Source organism: Ochotona curzoniae, unplaced genomic scaffold (genome assembly GCF_017591425.1).
Source record: "Ochotona curzoniae isolate NIBS_2020 unplaced genomic scaffold, NIBS_Ocur_1.0 scaffold_4506, whole genome shotgun sequence".
Lineage (NCBI taxonomy): Eukaryota > Metazoa > Chordata > Mammalia > Lagomorpha > Ochotonidae > Ochotona > Ochotona curzoniae.
The window spans coordinates 72,331,519-72,351,798 of NW_024467119.1; the positions used below are offsets into that span (position 1 = coordinate 72,331,519).

The following is a 20,280-nucleotide window of genomic DNA, read 5'->3' on the forward strand; positions in this document are numbered from 1 at the left end:
GGATCATCAGGAAGTGCTAACATTGGTTGTTTCCTGAGTAGAATTGGATGACTAGAATATGTGAGCGGGAAGGAGTACCCCCAGCATATATCTGCATTTAAGTATTAACAAATTTTGGATTTTGAATCAGGCAAATATACCAACCATTAAAAAAAACAAATAAAACTATAACATTAAAAGTGTACAGGGCCCTGTGCAGTAAATTCGTGGCAAAAACCCTCACTTTGAGTGTGCTGGGATCCTAGTGGGTTTCAGTTCTAATCCCAGTGGCCCTGTTTCCCATCCAGCTCCCTGCTTGTGGCCTGGGAAAGCAGTCAAGGACAGTCCAAGGCCTTGGGATTGTGCACCTACATGGGAGACCTGGAAGAGGCTCTGGGCTCCTGGCTTCAGATTGGCTCAGCTCTAGCTGTTGCGGCTGCTTGGATAAAAGATCTTCCTCTGTTTCTCCTCCTCTCTGTGTGTCTGACTTTGCAATAAAAATAAATAAATCTTTAAAAAAATGTGTACAAGTGAACAAAATTGTTCACTCACAAAAGTTTCATTAATTCTTCCCATAGTTAGAAACCTTTCTCATATCCATCTTTCATTTTGTTTAAGAAGATTTTCTAGAGGGGCCAGCACAATTAGCTCAACTGGCTAATCCTCCATCTGCAATTGCCAGCATCTCATATGGGAATTAGTTTTGTCCCAGCTGCTCTGTTTCCCATTCAGTTCCCTGCTTGTGGCCTGGGAAAGCAGCAAAGGATAGCCCATAGCCTCTAGGACAACATGGGAGACCTGAAAGAGGCTCCTGGCTTTGGATCAGCTCAGCTCCAGCCATGGAGGCAAGTGGGGCAGTGAAGCAGCAAATGAAAGATCTTCCTATTTTTCCCACGTCTTCCTGTTTCTTCTTGTTGTTTCTCCTGTTTCTTCTCTGTAAATATGCCTTTCCAATAAAATTAAAAACTTTTTTTTTCATATTTCAGAAAAACTGAGTAAAATAGTTAGCAATAGCTAAATGAACAAGGCTACTTGCCAGGTAGTATCCACTTATTTACAAATATTTTCTTATTTAATCGTCACAACTCCGTGAGACAGATATAATTATTATCTCATGTTATGCAGGAGATGCTGATGTAACACAAATGGGAACCAGACTAGAGACATCCAAGTTTCACTGTCTCAAAACCTGGTGTTTAATCACTGTCATATTTCTGCCCTTTTTCTCTTTCATTGAACCTGAATTTTTCCAGGACCTTTGATTAGATATCATTACACAAAAATTGGATAAGTGGTGGGAAATATTTGGGAGCTGGTTATCTCATCTGATCAGTTTAAAAAAGTCTAAGGCTCAAGAAAAATATGTTGGCTGTATTCTTGCATTCCAAAGTGATATGATCTGAAAGCCATCTGCTCAAAATCACAAGTCATTAAATATAATTTGTGATTAAATAGGAAATTTCAGCAAGGACAGATTGACTTACCCATCCAAAGAAAATATCCCAGTCTTCTTTGGTGGCTTGGAATCTAGAGCCAGATGTGAAAACCTCAGTTAGCACTGGACCATGTGCAGATTTGAACCTTCTTCATTTCTTTGGACTTGAGCTTTGTGTACCTCAAATTTCACTTAGCAGTGATATTATTCAACTCTAGTCATCTAAGGATAAAGATATTTGAGTTGCGAGTTACCCTTCAACTGTTTCATATCAAACAATGTAGATTAGTTAAATATAAACAAAGCAGTAACATCTGGATTACTGGCAAGTTCACATACCAATTCAAGAAAAAAAAAAAAAAAACAAGCCTGGAAGAATATATTTAGCTCTCAGTCATGCATTAAATTTGAGCAATACACTTCTTCAAGTATGCTTGTGAAATTTCATTCACCAAAAGGTTATGTATACTCATTCTGCAAATATGAAGACTAAAAAGGTCATTTCTTTGCTGTACTACAATAAAATTCTTGTAAAAAATAATGCTATCTTACATTAAAGTTTTTTCCAGTTTACATAAATAAATAATTTCAGAAAAAAAATTATAAAAAAGGAGTTTGTTTTTCAAAAAAGATTTATTTATTTTAAAAAGCAAAGCGACTGTGAGAGAGACACATAGAGAACCTTCCATCCTCTGGTTCATTTCCCCAAATGGCCTCAACAGCCGGGGCTGGCAGATCGAAGTTAAGGACCTAGATTGCCACCCTCGTGTTCCACATGGATGGCAGGGGCCCAAACCCTTGGGCCATCTTTTACTGCTTTCCCAGACAAATCAGCAGGGAACTTGGACATGGAGCATCCAGAACTAGAACCAGAGCTCCTACAGGGTCTGGCACTGTCCGTCACCCCAATTTGCTTATGCACATGCTGGTCGTTGCAACTGCTAGGTCAGTTCTGTTTCCAGCCCTGTCTTCCACTCAAACCAATGGGTGTTGTAATCCAGTCTGATCCTGCCCACTTTACACTCAGCCATCACGCAAACCAGTGGGAACTGCAGCCTAGTTGGGGTGACTCCCCATAACCCCTACCAAGCATGCCCCCTACCCTGGTTCCCATGCTTGCCAGTATGTACTGCAGACTTGTTCAGTGTGTCTCACATCCCATTTAGCTCTTGTATATGTCAATGAGCATTGAAGCCTAGTTCAACCCAACCTGCCCTACTAACCAGGCCACACACATACAGGCAGGTGCCTTTCTGTCTAGCCACCCCGGTTCCTGTCCACACTTGTGCTAAGTGAGATTACAACCATATCCTGATCAGAATGCAGCCCCCATTCCAGTCCATGTGCTCCTTGGTGAGAAACTCAACCCAGCTAGGGTGTCCCCTTAGCTCCCCAACTGGGCCTATTCTCAGCTTTAGATCACGTGCAGGCCAATGGTTGCTCTGACTCAGCTTCACAGAGCCTCTCACCTGTCCTGGCCCCTGCCTTAGATGCTGTGGCTTAGCCTCCCTGGCTCACGCAGATCAGTAGGTGCAAGGGCCTACTTGGCATGACCTGTGCTTCAGCCTGATTTCTGTTCTTTCTTGTGAGTTAAGGTTTGGTCAGCCCTGCCCATTCTGCCACCGTCAGTTGCAGCCTGGCCCACCCCACATCCTGTTTTAGGATGCACATTTGGGTGCTGCTGCCTTGACCTACCCAGACTGTTGTGGGTTCCTTTACCTGTGAGTGATGGCAGGTGCCATGGTCACACCTAGCTTAGTCCATTGCAACCCCAGCTTGCGAGCTAACCAGGGGGACTTGTATTTCCACAGGGTTGGGCCCACACAATCCTGCAGAGTGTACCCCAAGACCAAGTTCTCTTGCTTGCTGGATAATGTCTTGACCCTGCCAAATATGGCCACTTCACCACTATTCCACCACCCAGCTGGGTAATGGTATTTAACACTACCAAACAGGTCCCCATCCATAGCTTTGGTGTGGACTAGTGAGTGGCCGTCAGTGATGCTCTATGCTAACAGCCCATCTCTGGATTCCTAACTGGGCTGGTGAATCTGTCTAACCCAAATTATCTTCTGGATACTTCCTTCCAAACCATCTGATCTCAGTCCCCATATATGCCTGAAACTTTCATGACCCTGCCACTGGGAATCACCCAAAATTCACCTCTCGCCTACACTAAAACTGGCCTTATTCATGGGTGTCCTCAGGCAAAAACTACATCTCTTAAAAACCTCAGAGTTCACTGCTGGGCGGCTAGCAGGCAGAGCCTGGCACCAGTTGGTGCACTGGCAGCCCAAGGCCGAGGACTCGTTCACTGCCTTCCAGCAGTGTCTTTGGCTTGAGTCCCCAGCATTGGGTCCGACTCAGCAGGGGCATCCCCCACAGCCGCCACACTGCAGGGAGCTGTAGCTGCCCCCAACCCCAAGGCCCGAACCCTGATTTCTGTTCTTCCTTATGTGTTAAGGTTTGCCAGGCCCTACCTGGTCTGCCCCCTTCCAGCTGCAGCTTGGCCCACCCCACATCCTGTTTTAGGATGCACACTTGAATGCTGCTGCCTTGACCTGCCCAGACTGTTATTGGTTCCTTTACTCATAGTGATGGCAGATTCCATGATCACACCTAGCTCAGCCCATCAACACCAAAATTTTTGAGCTAATCAGCAGGACTTGTATTTGTACAGGGTTGGACCCACACTTCCCCCACAGAATCTACCCTGGACCTATTTCTCATGTGTGCTGGTTAGTGTCCTGACCCTGCCAAGTGTGACCTGTGCCTTGTTCTACCACTCAGTCAGGTACTGGTACCTGGCCCTGCCAGACAGGACCCCCATCCATAGCTTTCATGTGGACTGGTGTGTGGCAATCAGTGATGCTCTCTGCTAACAGCTCATCTCAGGATTCCCATGTGGGCTGTAGAATCAGTCTGATCCAAATAGATCTTATGGACTCTCCCTTCCAAGCACCAGGTCTCAGTCCCCATACTTGCCAGAAAGTTCCGTGATCTCACACCGAATTTATCCCTCACCTACACTCAAAGTGGCTTTATTACTGCATGTTTCTAGGCAGCAATTATATACCCTAAAACCCTAGAGCTTGCTGCTGGGTGGCCAGCAGGCAGAGCCTGGCCTCAATAGGTGCACTAGCCACCCAAAGCATGGGAATCGCTCCCAGTGTGGCAACAGTGTTCTTGGGCCAAGTCCCAAGCATTGGGTCTGACTTGGCTCGGGCAACCTTCTTCTTCTTCTTCTTCTTTTTTTTTTTTTTAAGATTTATTTATTTATTGGAAAGTCAGATATACAAAAGGAAAGAGACAGAGGGGAAGATCTTCCATCTGATGATTCACTCTCCAAGTAAGCGCAACGGCTGATGCTATGCAGATCCAAAGCCAGGATCCAGGAACCTCTTCCAGGTATCCCACGTGGGTGCAGGGTCCCAAGGCTTTGGGCCGTCCTTGACTGCTTTCCCAGGCCACAAGCTGGGAGCTGGATGGGAAGTGGAGCTGCCGGCATTAGAACCGGCGCCCGTATGGGATCCTGGCGCATTCAAGGCGAGGACTTTAGCTGATAGGCCACGCTGCCAGGCCCTCAGGCAACCTTCTTAGCTGCCACACTGCAGAGGGCCTTTTTTGCCCCAGCCCCCTGGCCAAATACCCCAATATCTATACTTTAAAAATTCTAACTCTTGGGCTTGGCGCCATAAGTGGCTGAAGCCCTTTGAACTCGCTGGGATCCCATATGGGGGCTGGTTCTAATCCTGGAGGCCCCAGTTCTCATCCACCTCCCTGCTTGTGGCCTGGGAAGCAGTCGAGGATGGCCCAAGGCCTTGGGACCCTGCATCTGCATGGGAAACCCAGAAAAAATCCCTGGCTCCTGGCTTCAGATTGGCTTAGTTCCATCCATTGTGATCACTTTGGGAATGAGCAATTGGATGGAAGATCTTCCTCTTTGTGTCTAGTCCTTTTTGTATATCTGCCTTTCCAATAAAAACAGGATAAATAATTCTTTTAAGAAATTGTTTTTTTTTTTAAAGATTTATTTATTTATTGGAAAGTCAGATATACAGAGAGAAGGAGAGACAGGGAGGAAGATCTTCCGTCCGATGATTCACTCCCCAAGTGACCACAACGGCTGATGCTATGCTGATCCGAAGCCAGGAATCAGGAACTTCTTCCGGGTCTCCCATGCGGGTGCAGGGTCCCAAAGCTTTGGGCCATCCTCGACTGCTTTCCCAGGCCACAAGCAGGGAGCTTGATGGGAAGTGGAGCTGCCGGGATTAGAACCTGCACCCATATGGGATCCCGAGCGCGTTCAAGGCGAGGACGTTAGCCGCTAGGCCATGCCGCCAGGCACCCAAAATTCTTAACTCTTATGAAAGAGATTAAGGTAATTTACAATGAAATATATTGCTTGGGACCAATCCAGTGGCTCCTTCACCTCTAAGTGCGGTATCCCATATGGACACCAGTTCATGGCCTGGCTGTTTCACTTCCCATTCAGATCCTTGCTTGTGGCTTAGGAAAGCAGTGGAGGATGACCCAAATCCTTGAAACCTGCACCTGTGTTGGAGACCTGGAAGAAGCTCCTGGCTCCTGGCTCTAGAGCAACTCTGCTCCAGCTCTTGCAGCCATTTGAGGAGTGAACTTGCAGATGAAAGATCTTTCTGTTTCTCTCTCCTACTCTCTGTAAATCTACCCATCCAATGAAAATATATTAAATATCTCTAAAAAAAAAAAAAAGGAACATCGATTTGTTCAGGGTCTAGGCAGGAAAATAGAATCCGCTCAATATCTTTCACCAAAACGAATTTTGATACAGAGTTAAATGGTCACAAGCAAATGGGGAAAAGCTCAGAAACGAAGCATAGGACAGTGAAGCAGCCAAAATTTGATGCCACAGGAAGTTTTGATAGCCCCTGGAGTTGGAAGACAACTGGAAAGTTAGGCTCACCAGAACCGAGAAAAGGGGCTGATGGTCTGATGCGATGACTTTCAGCTTCCCGTAGAACTGTGATAGGATAAGTGGCATTGCAGGACCTGAAGCCAACATAGCCAATGCTGCAGGTGCCACTAAAGCTGAGTTATGAACAACCTACTCTCTGCCTTCCCACTGCTTTCCAGTCTCTGCCAGAACCGGGGCCGTTTAGTTCCCTGTGATGTAGATTTAGTTCCTCTTCATGGAATACACAGAAGGGGAGAACGGATCTGAGAATCTAACCCCTTCTTCATTCAGCATCCATTCTTACTCTGATTCCAATCCAAAGAAAACATGTGACTCTACCTGTGTTGAGACACCTTTCCATCATATGAAGATGCCAGGATTTGTTTTCCAGCAAGAGGGGACACAGAATACTAAGAAAAGGCCAATGATTTTCCTTATGTTAAGGTTTTTCTGTTGATATATAATCCCACAATCCTGGTATGGTTCCTTGTGGGCCTGATGAAGTATGAATTAAGTTGTAAAATTAAGCACTACCAATTCATATTCAGCAGAGTGAGGAAGAGAAAGGGAAAAAATATTAAAGAGAAAGGAAACTTTTTCTATAGTGTGTGCATGCATTTGTACAAAACCAAAAGGTATTGCTGCTAAGGATGTATTTCTGTAGCTGAAGACAAAGTCAAGGGTGATATATCCTTCTTCTACAGCACTTTCCATCTCCTCCTGTCCTTATCCAACTTCTTGGTTAGTTGGAATTCTCTACCTGATTGCATGACTACAACTTTTCTACTATAGAACCTGAGTCCGTGATAGACCAGACTTAATTATTGAGTTGCTTCATGTTGATGGTAGAAGTAAGAAAGTATCAGAGAGAATCCCTGGCATTCTAGATGTAGTCACACCCGCAGTGTGTCACCAGCCACCAAATTTTCCTATTATAGTCAGGTTAATTTTCCCAGTTCCCATGTCAGCTTCCTTCTTTGCCTGTTTGTAACAGTCTCACATTCCTATCTGAAATGACTGGCATCAGGTCATTCGGCAAAACCATTACTATTTGGAAACAAAGGCCTCAAAACTAAAAGCACAGTGAAGGTTGAGAATGAGGAGTGAAGTCTGAGGAGGGATTCAGGAAAGTTGGAGTGTCCCACATATTAGAGCTGTGGGAGAAGTAGTACTTAGAAATAAGCTATTTCTCTATCATACGACTTCAGTAGTTTCTAGATGTTGTTTTATATAGTTTGACTATAAAATTCCATGAATATGAGCAATTCTTCCTCTGGCTTTGCTATGACATGGGTTCAATAAATAATAATACCTGACATGTCATGCTATGGTATAAGGCTTTCTGTGAATCCACAGGCATGGTCTTGGAGAGTTTGAAGGATTACAAGATCAAACCTATTTGGAAAATATGTCTAATTTTCTCCTTTTGTAATGGAAGAGACTCATCATCTCACTTGCTACCAAGGCTTTCCCAGGGAATGGGGCCACATCAGTAGCCTCTTCTGTTAGCAGCTTGGGCCCTAAGTGGTGGCTATAGCCAGATTAGCCCACTCAGGAGAAGTCTATGTTATTGAATTCATCATGGACTCCACTTCTATGGCAACGATCACTTCCATGTGATCCAGCATTGGGATGAAGGAGGAAAGAGACTATGTTCAGTATCTTCTTTTTACATCTCTCTCTACTCTGTAAGGTCTATGTGGGGAAAGTTTCGTTGCCAAGTATGTTCTGTCAGGAGACAGAGGATGCAGCCTCAGAATGGGGTTGCAAGAGCAAACTCCATTAGCCACTGGGATTTCATAAGCCCTGTTATGAATGAATGGGGGACCCTGGTGGATTTTCCTGTCTTCAGGAAGTAGCATCAATATAGAACAATGTCTGTCAGTTCCCCCAGGATCTGGATATTTGTCGTTTTCCATGACATAGGGCCCTGGGGAAAGATTGCAAGTTCCTTTGTAATGGATGTGCCAGGTGAGGCATTGTCCAGGCTTACAGTGTTGCTAGAGCCTTTCTGATAGAGTCCACTCTACCTTTTAAATCACCCCTGGTGAACCCAGCACAGTAGCCTAATGGCTAAATCCTCTCCTTGCATGTACCTGCATCCCATACGGGCATTGGTTTGTATCCCAGATGTTCCACTTCCCATTCAGGCTGTATGAAAAGGTTCTTTCCTTCTCAAGGAGACACGCGTGGCCTGTTAATGGCAGAGAGCTGAGAGCAAGGCCCCAGATTCCAGTGAGCCTTTGCTATACCTCTGAGCTACAACCACATATGCTGGCCTCATTTTAGAGTTCAGACTGAACAATGCATGCCTCTCAGGCTGTGCTCACAAAAGGCCTCCTCTGTGTGTTTTGAGTGCACATTATCTGTGCTATGGGGGTTATACTTGCTCATTCCTAATCAGCTGTGGTTTAACCTATAAAGTCAGTGATCAGCTTCACTGGGCCAACTGGTAAAAGGGAGTGGTAACAAAGTGGGGCGCAAAGTACAGAGGCAAAGTACAGAGATGTGATCAAAGGCGAGTGTGTGTGTAAGCCTGACCTCCTGTGGGATGGCCATTCCAAGAGAGTAGGCCTCCTGAACAGCCCCAGAGCACCTGATGATTGCTCGGGGTATGCAGCACAGGCCAATGACAAATAAGTTGTTCCCAAGCACACCAGAGAATGGGTTGATGCTCCCCCAAGTGTGAATGTTAAGGTGCTGGGTCAGTCAACCAGCTCCCCATATCACTTAGCTTTAAGGTTCAGACTCCAGTTCCCACCCTTGCATGCCAAATGACTAAGAGGATAGTGATACCTGACAGAACAGAGCAACAGCAAACAAATCAAGCTTCTCCCTGTCAGATTGCTGTTGTGTCTGTGTTCTGACTGCAGAAGGCTTGAGGTGTTAATGCTCTGCTAGTCTTTTAGCTTCGAAGTCGCACAGGCCAGGGCCTGGCATGGTAGCCCAGAGGCTAAAGTCTTCACCTTATAAGAGCTGGGATTCCATATGGTCACCGGTTCTAATGCTGGTGACCCCGCTTCCCATCCAGCTCCATGTTACTGGTCTGGGAAAGCAGTTGAGGATGGCCCAAGGCCTTCGGATCCTGTATGCGTGTGGGAGACCCAGAAGAGGCTCTAGGCTCTTGGCTTCAGATTGGCTCAGCTCCAACCATTGCGATTGCTTGGGGAGTGAATCTCTCCTCCTCTCTGTATATCTCACTTTCCAATAAAAATAAAAATAAATCTTGAAAAACAAAACAAAAGAAAAGAAATTGCACAGCCCAAGAGTATGGATCCCTTCTTTTGGGTCTCTTCATGTAGGGACACTGGGAGCATCTGAAATCCTAAGACTTCTGCATTGCTGAGTCCTCCCTTACAAATAGACCATGTATGTGCTGTGAAGTCACTTTCCTTTGCTTGCTTAACAATTCTCTTAAGGCCTGCCTTTTGATTTATATGTTGTTCACTTAGTTATAGCTCAAGCACTTTTCTCAGTACGAATACAGGGACAATAGAGTTTCTGAGTGTCCTATCTTTTTCTCTCGCTCTCTGTCTCTCTGTGTATCTGTAGATATAGGGTATGTATCTATAGGTACATGGATAGATAGATAGGTAGATAGATACCTATATATATAAATCCTTTTTTCTTGGGCCCGGCGCAGTGGCGCAAGTGGTTAAAGGTCCTCGCCTTGCACGCCCGGGATCCCATATGGGCACCAGTTCTAATCCCGGCAGCCCCACTTCCCTTCCAGCTCCCTGCCTGTGGCCTGGGAAAGCAGTCGAGGACGGCCCAAAGCTTTGGGAACCTGCACCCATGTGGGAGACCCGGAAAAGGCTCCTGGCTTCGGATCGGCATAGTATCGGCCCGTTGCGCTCACTTGGGGAGTGAATCATCGGACGGAAGATCTTCCTCTCTGTCTCTCCTCTCTGTATATCTGCCTTTCCAATGAAAAAATAATAAAAATAAATCTTTAAAAAAAATAAATCCTTTTTTCTCAACTATTCTAACATGTTAGTCCTTTCCTTACAGAAATATATAGACATTATTCCAACAATTTCTAACTGCTTCTACTGCACATTTGAATTTAGGTTCTGAATTCAAGTTGTCTTTCTTTCCTTACAAGTAAAGTTTCTTTCCTAACTGGATGCTTTAATGATCTTCCATCATCTTTGGAACCATGTCGAAGACTTTATTTGTTTACTTGAGAGGCAAAGTGACAGAGAGAGAGGGAGAAACCGTGACAGATTTGCCATCTGCTGTTGTCCTCTCAAATGCCTGCAGCAGCCAGAGCTGGGTCAGGAGCCAGGAACTCCACCCAGATCTCCCACGTGGGTGACAGGAATCCAAGTACTTTAGTCTTCATCTGCTACTTCCTAAGCCCAGTGACACGAAGCCGAAGCAGAAGTAGAGGCAGGACTGACTCTCAGGCACTCTTACATGGGTTGCATCCCAAGCAGTAGCTTCACCCACAGTACCACAATACCTTTGGTAGCCTTGGAATTTTAAGTTCACAAAAATATGCCTAGGAATATGTCTGCTATTATTAAAATCATGTGGAATTCGGTGATCCTTTTTTTTTCCTGTGTTGCTTAATTTTATTGATTGTGAAAAGACATTCCTCAGTGGACAGTTACTTAATATTGAAATCCATTTTCTGCATTACAGTACTTAAGATGCCCCCAGAAAGTCAGGTGAATTCACCTATGCTTTAAAAGGGATGCAAATACAGGCCTGGCAGCTAAAGCAGGGAATTCCATAAATAAAACCATGGAACCAGAAGGTAGGTACACCAACAGTCAAGAGATGTGAACACTGCAAGAAGAAATATCATTGCTCCCCCCTCCCCCATCCCCCAGGATCTGCAGATCTGGGCAGCAAGAGATCTCTGACCCTATATTCCTTAACTCCAGATCAGATTCCTGAAAGATACCAAGCAAATCACTTAGAACTTTCACAGTTTGGCTGATTTAGCAAGTGAAAAGGTAGTTGTGTTCAGGGGATGATGGGAATGCAAATGATATCACTGTATTTGTGGGAGTGGCAGTTCCTATTTCAAGGGTGACCATCACTCTGGAAAGGGTGTGTTTGCATGTGACCCTCGCGGCAAGGCCCGGAAGGAAGGAGTACCCTGTCCACTGAAATGGTTACAAACATGTCCATCAGGGCCGCGGGCCGCCTGCAGACCTGCCCTTTGATGAGGTCCACCAGCAGCAGGTCCAACAGCAGCACCAAGAGCAGGTTTATCAGCACCTTGTTCCCGGCCTAGCTGTTCCTCCTGGGCAGGCAGTTGAGGGTGCCCAGCAGCCAGGGGATGCCTTGCCCGGAGATCTCCAGCAGTTACATAAGAGGCCGCACCCTGCCCCACCCAGGTCGAGCTCTCCCGGCACACACCCCCAGCTTCTTGGACAGACACGGGTCGATGGCCAGCAGGGAGCGCAGGGCGATGCCCAGGAAGGAGGGGTTCAGGTCCTTTCGGTCATCCTCGGGCAGAGCATTCGGGGCCGTCTGCGAGGGGCCCGCTGCGGCCACGGGGAAGGAGCCGGGGCGATGCACCGGGCTCCAGGAGGCGCGCAGCCTTGCAGAGGTGGGATCGGTGGGGCCGCGGTGCGGCTGCTCAGCAGGGACTGGAACTCGAACCTGCCGCCGCTCTGCCTGGCTGCCTGGGTTGCTGTGATTGCTGGAAGTGGAGACGCCCAACCGCTGTCCCTCGATGCTCCTCCGGGGCTCGACACAGCGTGATGGCTGGCGTGGGGAGTGGAGGGCTGAAGGGGCGAGGGGGTGAAGGGGTGAGGAGATAGGGGGCGGCTAGGATCCTGAGACCCGTTGCAATCTGCAGATACATATCTCTCATCAGTTCAAGGCAATTTTCTTGCACTGTATTCAATCATTCTGGGTTTTTTCCCCCCCTTCTCTTTCAGAATTTTGGTCTTTTGGATCTATTCTTCAATTCTTTTATCTCTTCCTTAATTGTTTTCATCTCTCCGTACTTTTGCTCTATGGCTTGAGATCCTTTCTACTTGATCTTCAGAGTTGCTACGTGCATGTCAATTTTAAGCATTTCTTTGATTTAGTTTGTTGAATTCCAGATCCATTTGTGTTTAACTCATTATACTTTCTTAACATTATTATTTTGAGAGCGATTGCACATTTATTGGCGGGTTCACTCCCCAAATGAGTGCAATGATTGGGGCTGGGCTGGGATCAGGCCAGGGCCCAAACTGGCAACCAGGAACGTGATCCACGTGTCTGCGGGTGGCAGGAACCTAGTTCCTCAGTTCATTCCGTGACACTCCCCAGGGTCTGTATTGGTGAGGAGTTCGGATCAGGAGCTGGAGGAGCTGATAATCAAACACACACACTGGTGTGGGGAGCACAGGCGCCTTAACTGATAGGTTGAATTTCCACTCTCCATTACAACTTCGTTTTCTTCCAGCAGCTGTTCCTTAATGAGAGCTTTTTCTGCATACGTAACTTCTCTCTCTCCCTGGTGTCTACTGCTCATTGAGAACAGCATTGCCACTGTTTGGATATGGGTAAAGTTTGTCCCCCAGCATTGTCTGGTGGAAGCTTGATCTTCAGTGTGGGTGTGTGGAGGTGGTGGAACCTGTAAGAGGTGGGACCTATGGGAAGGTCATATGTGGGGCAAGATCTTTAGAAAGTGTTAATGCATTTCTCTTGAGGCTCAGTGTGTTCCACAACAGCGAGCCATCATACACTGAGCAGCCTGACCTGTGAATCCCACTGATTTTCTCTCACTGTGTGATTTCTGTTTTATACACCATCCCTTTAATGATGCCATCTGTCAGAAGGCCCTCACCAGGGCTAAGCAGATGCTGCTGTCATGTTTTTGACTCTCTGGATCAATGAACTGAATCATCCTCTTTCCTTTATATGCAAGCATCCACAGGTATTTGGTTATAGAATCAGAAAATGGACCCATACACACTTTTCACAGGACTCCAGTGTTGGTACAGTTTAGCATGTATCTTTGGGATGTCATTTGGCTCAGGAAAGAGAAATCCCTGTAGCCACTCCCTCACAACAGACATTTGCAATTGTTTCTTATGTGCTACCCATCTTGACCCCTCCCTAGATCCTTGCCCCTGTAACTCTGCAATATCCTTCCATTCAGGATGGGATTTTCTTTCTTAGCATTTACTCTGGTGTCAGCCAGCAGGCTGGGTTTGACTGATGGGATGTTTTCATGCAGTGGATTGCACCTTTCCACCCCCAATCTGGTTTCTCTGCCTTCTTTACATGTAGAACATCTTCAGGCTATTCTGTGATAGGATGAGACATTTCAATTAGAATGGCGTCATTTGATTGTCCTTCCAAATGACTTCTGATAAAAATTCAAGGTGTTCATAAACTCTGAAAACATAGACTGATGTACATAATGCTATCCAGGATATCTTCAATCTGTAAGTAACAGAATATATTAAGTACTTATATATGTTTCTAGGTTTCATGGACATTTCTGAGCAAAAGTCCAACTCCTACTACTGGTTTACAAGGCAGTCCCAAGGGAAAGCTCCTTAATCCCACCTGTCAATCTGCCTTGGTCCCTTTTGCTCATTCAGTTCCAGGCACATCAGTCCAGGCTCTTACCTCACGGCCTTTGTATGGATCCGATGTTTCTCCCCCACCCTCTTTTAAAGTTAAAGATTTGCTTCAAAAAGATCTTCTCTCTGCTAGTTCATTCCTCAAAGGGCAACAATGTGTGGAGAGGAGCCAATTCAAAGCCAGGATCCAGGGGCTTCTTCCAGGTCTCCCATGTGGGTGCAGGATTCCAAGGCTTTGGGCCAACCTTGACTATCCCAAACCACATGCAGGGAGCTGGATGGGACGTGCGTGTAGCAGTCGGAACACAAACTGTTGCCCATATGGGATCTTATTGCTTGTAGCAGAGGATTGGACACTTGAGCCCCAATATTCATCACTCTTTATCCAGCTATCTAGATGCATGGCTTATTCCTTGATGTGTCCTCAAAAGCCACCTTGCAACATAATTCCACTTATGTCCCTCAATCATGCTCTATTCTTTTTCATAACATTTACTATAATCTAACATGCACTTTATTGTACTTTTAAAAAATACGTATAATCTTGGGCCCGGCACGATGGTGCAGTGGTTAAGGTCCTCACCTTGCATGCCCAGGATCCCATATGGGCGCCGGTTCTAGTCCCGGCCGCTCCACTTCCCATCCAGCTCCCTGTCTGTGGCCCGGGAAATCAGTCAAGGACGGCCCAAAGCTTTGGGACCCTGCACTCGCATGGGAGACCCGGAAGAGGCTCCTGGCTTCAGACCGGCATAGCATCGGCCTTTGTGCTCACTTGGGGAGTGAATCATCAGATGGAAGATCTTCCTGTCTGTCTCTCCTCTCTGTATATCTGCCTTTCCAATAAAAATAAAACAAATCTTAAAAAAAAAATACGTATATTCTCCCTTCCTTGTTAGGTTGTTTAGGGATGAAGGGAAATTCTCCTCTCTGCTTTCTGATGCTTTGCCAAAGTGCTAGACAGATAATGGTAGACAGGCCTGAAGGTGAAAAGGTTACACAGTTTACATGGCTGGGGTCATCCTGAGAAGCTGAGTACCCACTCACCTTTGGAAGTTCAGATGTTATTCCCTATAGCTCAGAGGAAAGGGAAACTGGAGGATGGAGGCAGTGTTGAGGAGCAGTGGGTGGTATCTCAGGGAGTAAAATGGATTGTAGTTTGTAAGTGATTCTTGTTGGGGTTAAATAGACCAGGAGACCCATACCTGCTTATGACCAAGTCTGTTACAGTGTGATCTTCCTTCTAGTCTAAGAGTCTAGCTAATGACACCCCAGGGAGGAGATTCAAGGCAATTGTTATTTTTGGCAGATCCAATCTGCAGGAAGATAAGGGAATAGCAAAGTAAAGCTTCTTTTAACATCTACTAGTCTCCAAGAGCCTTTAATTTAAAACCATTTCTGTGCCAGGATGTGATATTTTGCTGGAACAGTGTCTGAACACCTTCAGTTGTATGTTTTATGAGGACAGGAATCTTGTGTGTGCTTTGTCAATACAGTTTGCCAATACTTGCACCTTACTCAGGAAACTGAATTGAACAAAGCAATCAATGTTTTAAAGCATTGTCCTTGGCATACAGCCCACAGCTTCTTTTATTTGTTGTGACAGTACAAGCATTCTGCTGATCTGAAAGTTTTAGTGAAGTCTAGGTGAGGGTTTACATACAGTTTATTTCATCTGTAAAGGGTTTGTTGTAGTCCTACTCATTAAGAATTCCCAGAGTGGCAGATTTGATGAGGACTTTTAATAAAACTAAATGTTCAAGAAAATTTTTCTTGACAAACAAGGCTAATTATGTACCAACAAAAACTTTAAATGTTCTTAAGCATTCTCACTAGCTTTACCATCAATGTAAAGCAACATGTAATTTTGGTCATTAGAGGCTTTGCTTGTAAATAATACTTTATGTTGGGTTTTTAACATTAGATGAATTCAACTGTGTCTTCAACTCACAAACTGTTTTAAAAAATTATACATTTTTCCAATTAACACTGAAATAGCTTGTAGAACATTTATCAAATACACAGAAATCCTCTTCTTTTTCCAATTTAATTTTGTTTAGCATTAAGTGTTGTTCTTAGCATGGTCATAATTGCAGCATACAAAGCTGTGTGGGTACTACGTAATTTATTTTTATCATTTCCAGTTGCTGGATTTGTGTTTTCTTTCCTATTTTTATCCGTTATAAATGAAACTTTGGTAAGCATTTACATACCAAAATTTTTGGCTATACCTCTAGTATAAATGAATCTACTTCAATTTGTCCATAGAAAAATAAAATTTAATAGACGAGTTTATTATTTTTTTAATAACATTTTATTTTGACATTCTTTACATAGTTAATTAGGGTAAGAAGGTTCAAGGGCTACAGGAAAGTGGATAATACTAGTATGTTTTCCATATTGTTACCTTCATGTTTAAAGGGGGCTATTAAGGGAGAAGGCCCACCCAATTTCCCACCCTCCCCAGGTCCCGGATGTAGGGCATGCTCTGAGGTTCTTGCTCAAGTGGTTTTGATATTGCAACAGTTATGAATTGCTGTCAATCTTGCCACTCCAAGCACTATGAGGTCTTTGACAAATCCACTGATTGACATAGTCCATCATAGCTGAGATGGTTGGTTGACCTGTTCTGTCTTCTCTCTTTTCTTCATTAGGGTTCTGAGTCCAGCATTTAGATTAGGAAGATCTCCAAAGAAACTACTTGTATGTGCTAACAAGTACAGGGCCTGGCACCGTCCATCGCTCCAATCAGCTGGTGGTTGCAATTGCTGGGTTGGTTCTGTTTTCACTCCCGACTTCCACTGGAACCAATGGGTGTTGCAGTCCAGCCTGGTTCTGCCCAGCACATACTTGGCTGTTGGCAACGCCCGCGTCGCCACGTACCCCGAGCTCCAAGTCGAGCGGAGGGACTAGGGTTATGAGACAGACAAGACAGACAACACACAGACACAGTGGGTCATTCGTGCGGGGAGAATGCCGAATGCCGTTTATTTGAAGTTAAGCTGCATCTTTTATAGTCTGCTTGGACCCTCCCAGGATCCTCCCAATGGTTAAGCCACACCTAAGCTCCCCCAAGGACATGCAACAAGGGGAAGCAGGAAGGAAGGAGATTGCAGTCAAGCCACAGGCTAAATGTATCAGGCCATGATTGCCCATTCTGTTACACCTTGATAAAGAAGTTAAGCTGTGGAGTTAACCCTTGGGAGACCGGGGCCTACATGTCCCCCTTTTTTGTTTTTTTTTTAATGGACGCCCGTCTTAGGTTGTCCAGCAGTCAGTTGACGCCTTACCCGTCATGGGGAGCCCCACCTGGGGCACGTGGGATCCCTGTCTTAGGTTGGTCATCAGCTCTGCCAGATCTTACCCGTCTCTGGCTGCCCATCACACATCATGCTCAACTAGAATTGAGCTCTAGGATTTTCCACAGCTAAAGTCATCATAGTTTGTCAAATGATGACCTGCTCTTGGGCTTGTTGCCTGCATAGGTGGCAGAGAAAGGTAAACAGTACTACAATCATGGCTGTAGCCATCAGCCCCATGGCTAAGACTCCGCTCCATTCCTAAAACATCCATGCTGCCAGTCTAATGCCATTTACAATAACTTCCCTTGACATGAGGGGAACTCGGGTCTTAACAATGTACAAGTATTGTTGAAAATACTAACAATCAAGAATCTCACAGAGCTAAAATGTTACATGTGTACCACAAACAGTTTTAGCAAGAACCGGAGACCCCAACTACCTATCATCCCATCTGGCTCTTACATTTCTAAACAGAAATGGACCCCAAAAGTTCTTAGGGAAAAGGGGTGTAGTCATCTGGTCTTAGCTTCTTCCTGCTGAGTGGGGGCTGCAGTTGGGTACCAGCAGCAGTTGGGGGTCAGTCCATCTAGTGATTCCTGATGGAAGGCAGAAGTCATCAGGTGTTTGATGTACATCCTGGCACTTGAGACTTCTCTTTGTTGAAATCCTGAGTAGTAAGTCCATTTGAATTCGTTCAGAAACATTCAGCTGAACAGACTTTGTAGGTGCTGAGAAAACAGAAACAGACATGCCTCTCCAAGAGCTTAATTGTGTATCCATACATTATTTTCAAAAGGATTTAGGTTAGCAATTGACATTTATAAATATTCTCATCTGTAAGCCAACTAAGATAGACTACATAGCTTGCCACATAAACATGTACATGTATATCAGATAACACATTATAAAACAAACTGCTTTTGTAACAGCTACTTGAGAATTCTCTTAAGTGTGTTAAAATTACCAATTGTTTAGAATTACATTCTGCTTTTAATAATCTGCATAAACCATACCTAAGTTTACTATTACATTTTAGCAATGCCCCCCAATTTTTTTTTTTAAACAGATCGAATCAGTTGTCTTTCCTACAATTAACTTTACCAACTGAAAGATACAACTTTTGAAACATTCTTCTGACTTTGAGGCTGCTAGGGGCCCATCTAGAAATCCCAAAACCAGAAGAGTTAAGTCTATTAAATATGCCAAGAAGCGTTAAAATACCCAAACTGATTTGAACAGCGACATATCAAAAATTTTTATCACATGTAAATGATCACCCAAATATTTCAAAGTAACATAAAATACCTTTGAAAACACAGCTCTTATAACTTTTTAAGAATTTTACCCAATTCAAAGGTTGGAACAAGAATAGAGCTTACTGAACCTGGATAGACATTTGATAAAGTTTCCAATTAAACAGAGACTATCTAAAGTTCAATGCTCAATTTTTTTTTAACACCTTTCAAAATTTTAAATACAATGACCTTAAGCAATTTTCAACCATTTCTCCCAATTCATGGAAACACATTTTAACACAAACCGGCCTCAAAGCTGGGAAAGAGTTTTTTCAAACAACCTTCTTCTGAATTGGCAATTTACCCCCATTCAAATAAAGGCAGATAAGAATCATTACAACAGGGACAAGAACAAGGTCTCAAATTCTTGGAAGGGCAAACTCCATGCATGCCCCTCCCTTGTTTTGTGGCTGGAGGGCCAGAAGCTCTTCCTTAGTTTTTTTGTTTTCTTGAAGTCAAGCGAGCTGAAAAAAACTTCAATTTGGCTATTGTCTTGGGAGATTACCTAGGAATTTACTGAAGTTAGTTAACAATAAGATGAAAACAACTTTAAAAGAGATGTTAAAACACTGTTGTTTCTCACAAGGAATCAGACTCCAACGGTCTTAAAGGCAAAATTCAGAAATCATACACATCATAACCAATTCCACTATACAATTTAAACGAATTTGTTGTTTTCCTGTAAGGCAAAATCTCACATACTTCCTTGTAAGTAAGAACACAAATAATTCACAATCAGGGCCAATTTCATAATTAGGAAACATCTGATAATCCAAATTATTTTGAATGACAATTACACTACTCAGATTTTTGTCTAAATCTTTGAGAGTTCCAGGGATCCTACTAGAACGCTCAAAGTCATGAGACTTGGTTTAGAATTCTGAAGAATTTAGAGTCTAAATAAGTTAAACAATAAAATACCTTTAGCATTTATCTGTACACTAGACCTAATCAATGCCAAGATAACACTGTAAGCTGAACATCAAACATCATAGAAGAAAACATTATAGGAACTTTTCCCCAGTGGAGGTGGGGAGTCTGGTCTGGCCATGGCCTATTAAATTGTTACACCTCTCTAAAATTATTCACCAGGAGAGAGAAAGGAGTAAGGTCATTGTCCGTCCCATCTTGTCTGTCAGTCAGTCATACACGCACCCAGTTCTGAACAAGAACAACTTAACAATTCAAGACAAAGACAGAACTGGAGAAAGAATGTTAAAACAAAATCTAGTTTTTGTCCGGACAAAAATAATAGAACACCAACAATAATGACTAAACATATGCACAAACACCAAACACATCAGAACAGAGACATACAACTATTAAACCCTTTGCGATTTCCAACCTCTTCTTAGACATACTTTAACCTAGAGACATTTTATAGAACAAGTACTTGGGTTCATCTCATGCTTTAGGTTAATTTAACAGTGGACCACTTTACATCAGATTATTTTTTGTTAAATTAAGTTGCAGAACACGTGTCTTTCTTTCCCTTTTTTTTTTGTTTTTTCTTTCTACTCTTTTTTTTTTCTTTTTTTCTTTTATTTATTTTATATCTACCTTGCTTGAATTGCTTAACTCTCCGGTCAGCCTGTTCTGACCAACAGCGTTCCCCATTTTATGCAGAAGTTCTTCAAGCTCAGTGTCCAATTTATCCTGGGAGAAGGCTAAACCCATTTTATAGTCCTTTTCACAGGATAAATTAAGCACCAAGACCTAACTATACTTCAAAATAAATCTAAAACCTAACTATGCCTCAAAATAAATCTAAAACATTAACTATATTTCAAAA

General features: G+C 44.0%; 1 pseudogene; it reads right to left on the reverse strand.

Annotated features, from left to right (window-relative positions):
* Nucleotides 1-11,128: 11,128 nt before the first annotated feature.
* Nucleotides 11,129-17,464, reverse strand: LOC121147523 (annotated as a pseudogene).
* Nucleotides 17,465-20,280: the final 2,816 nt, after the last annotated feature.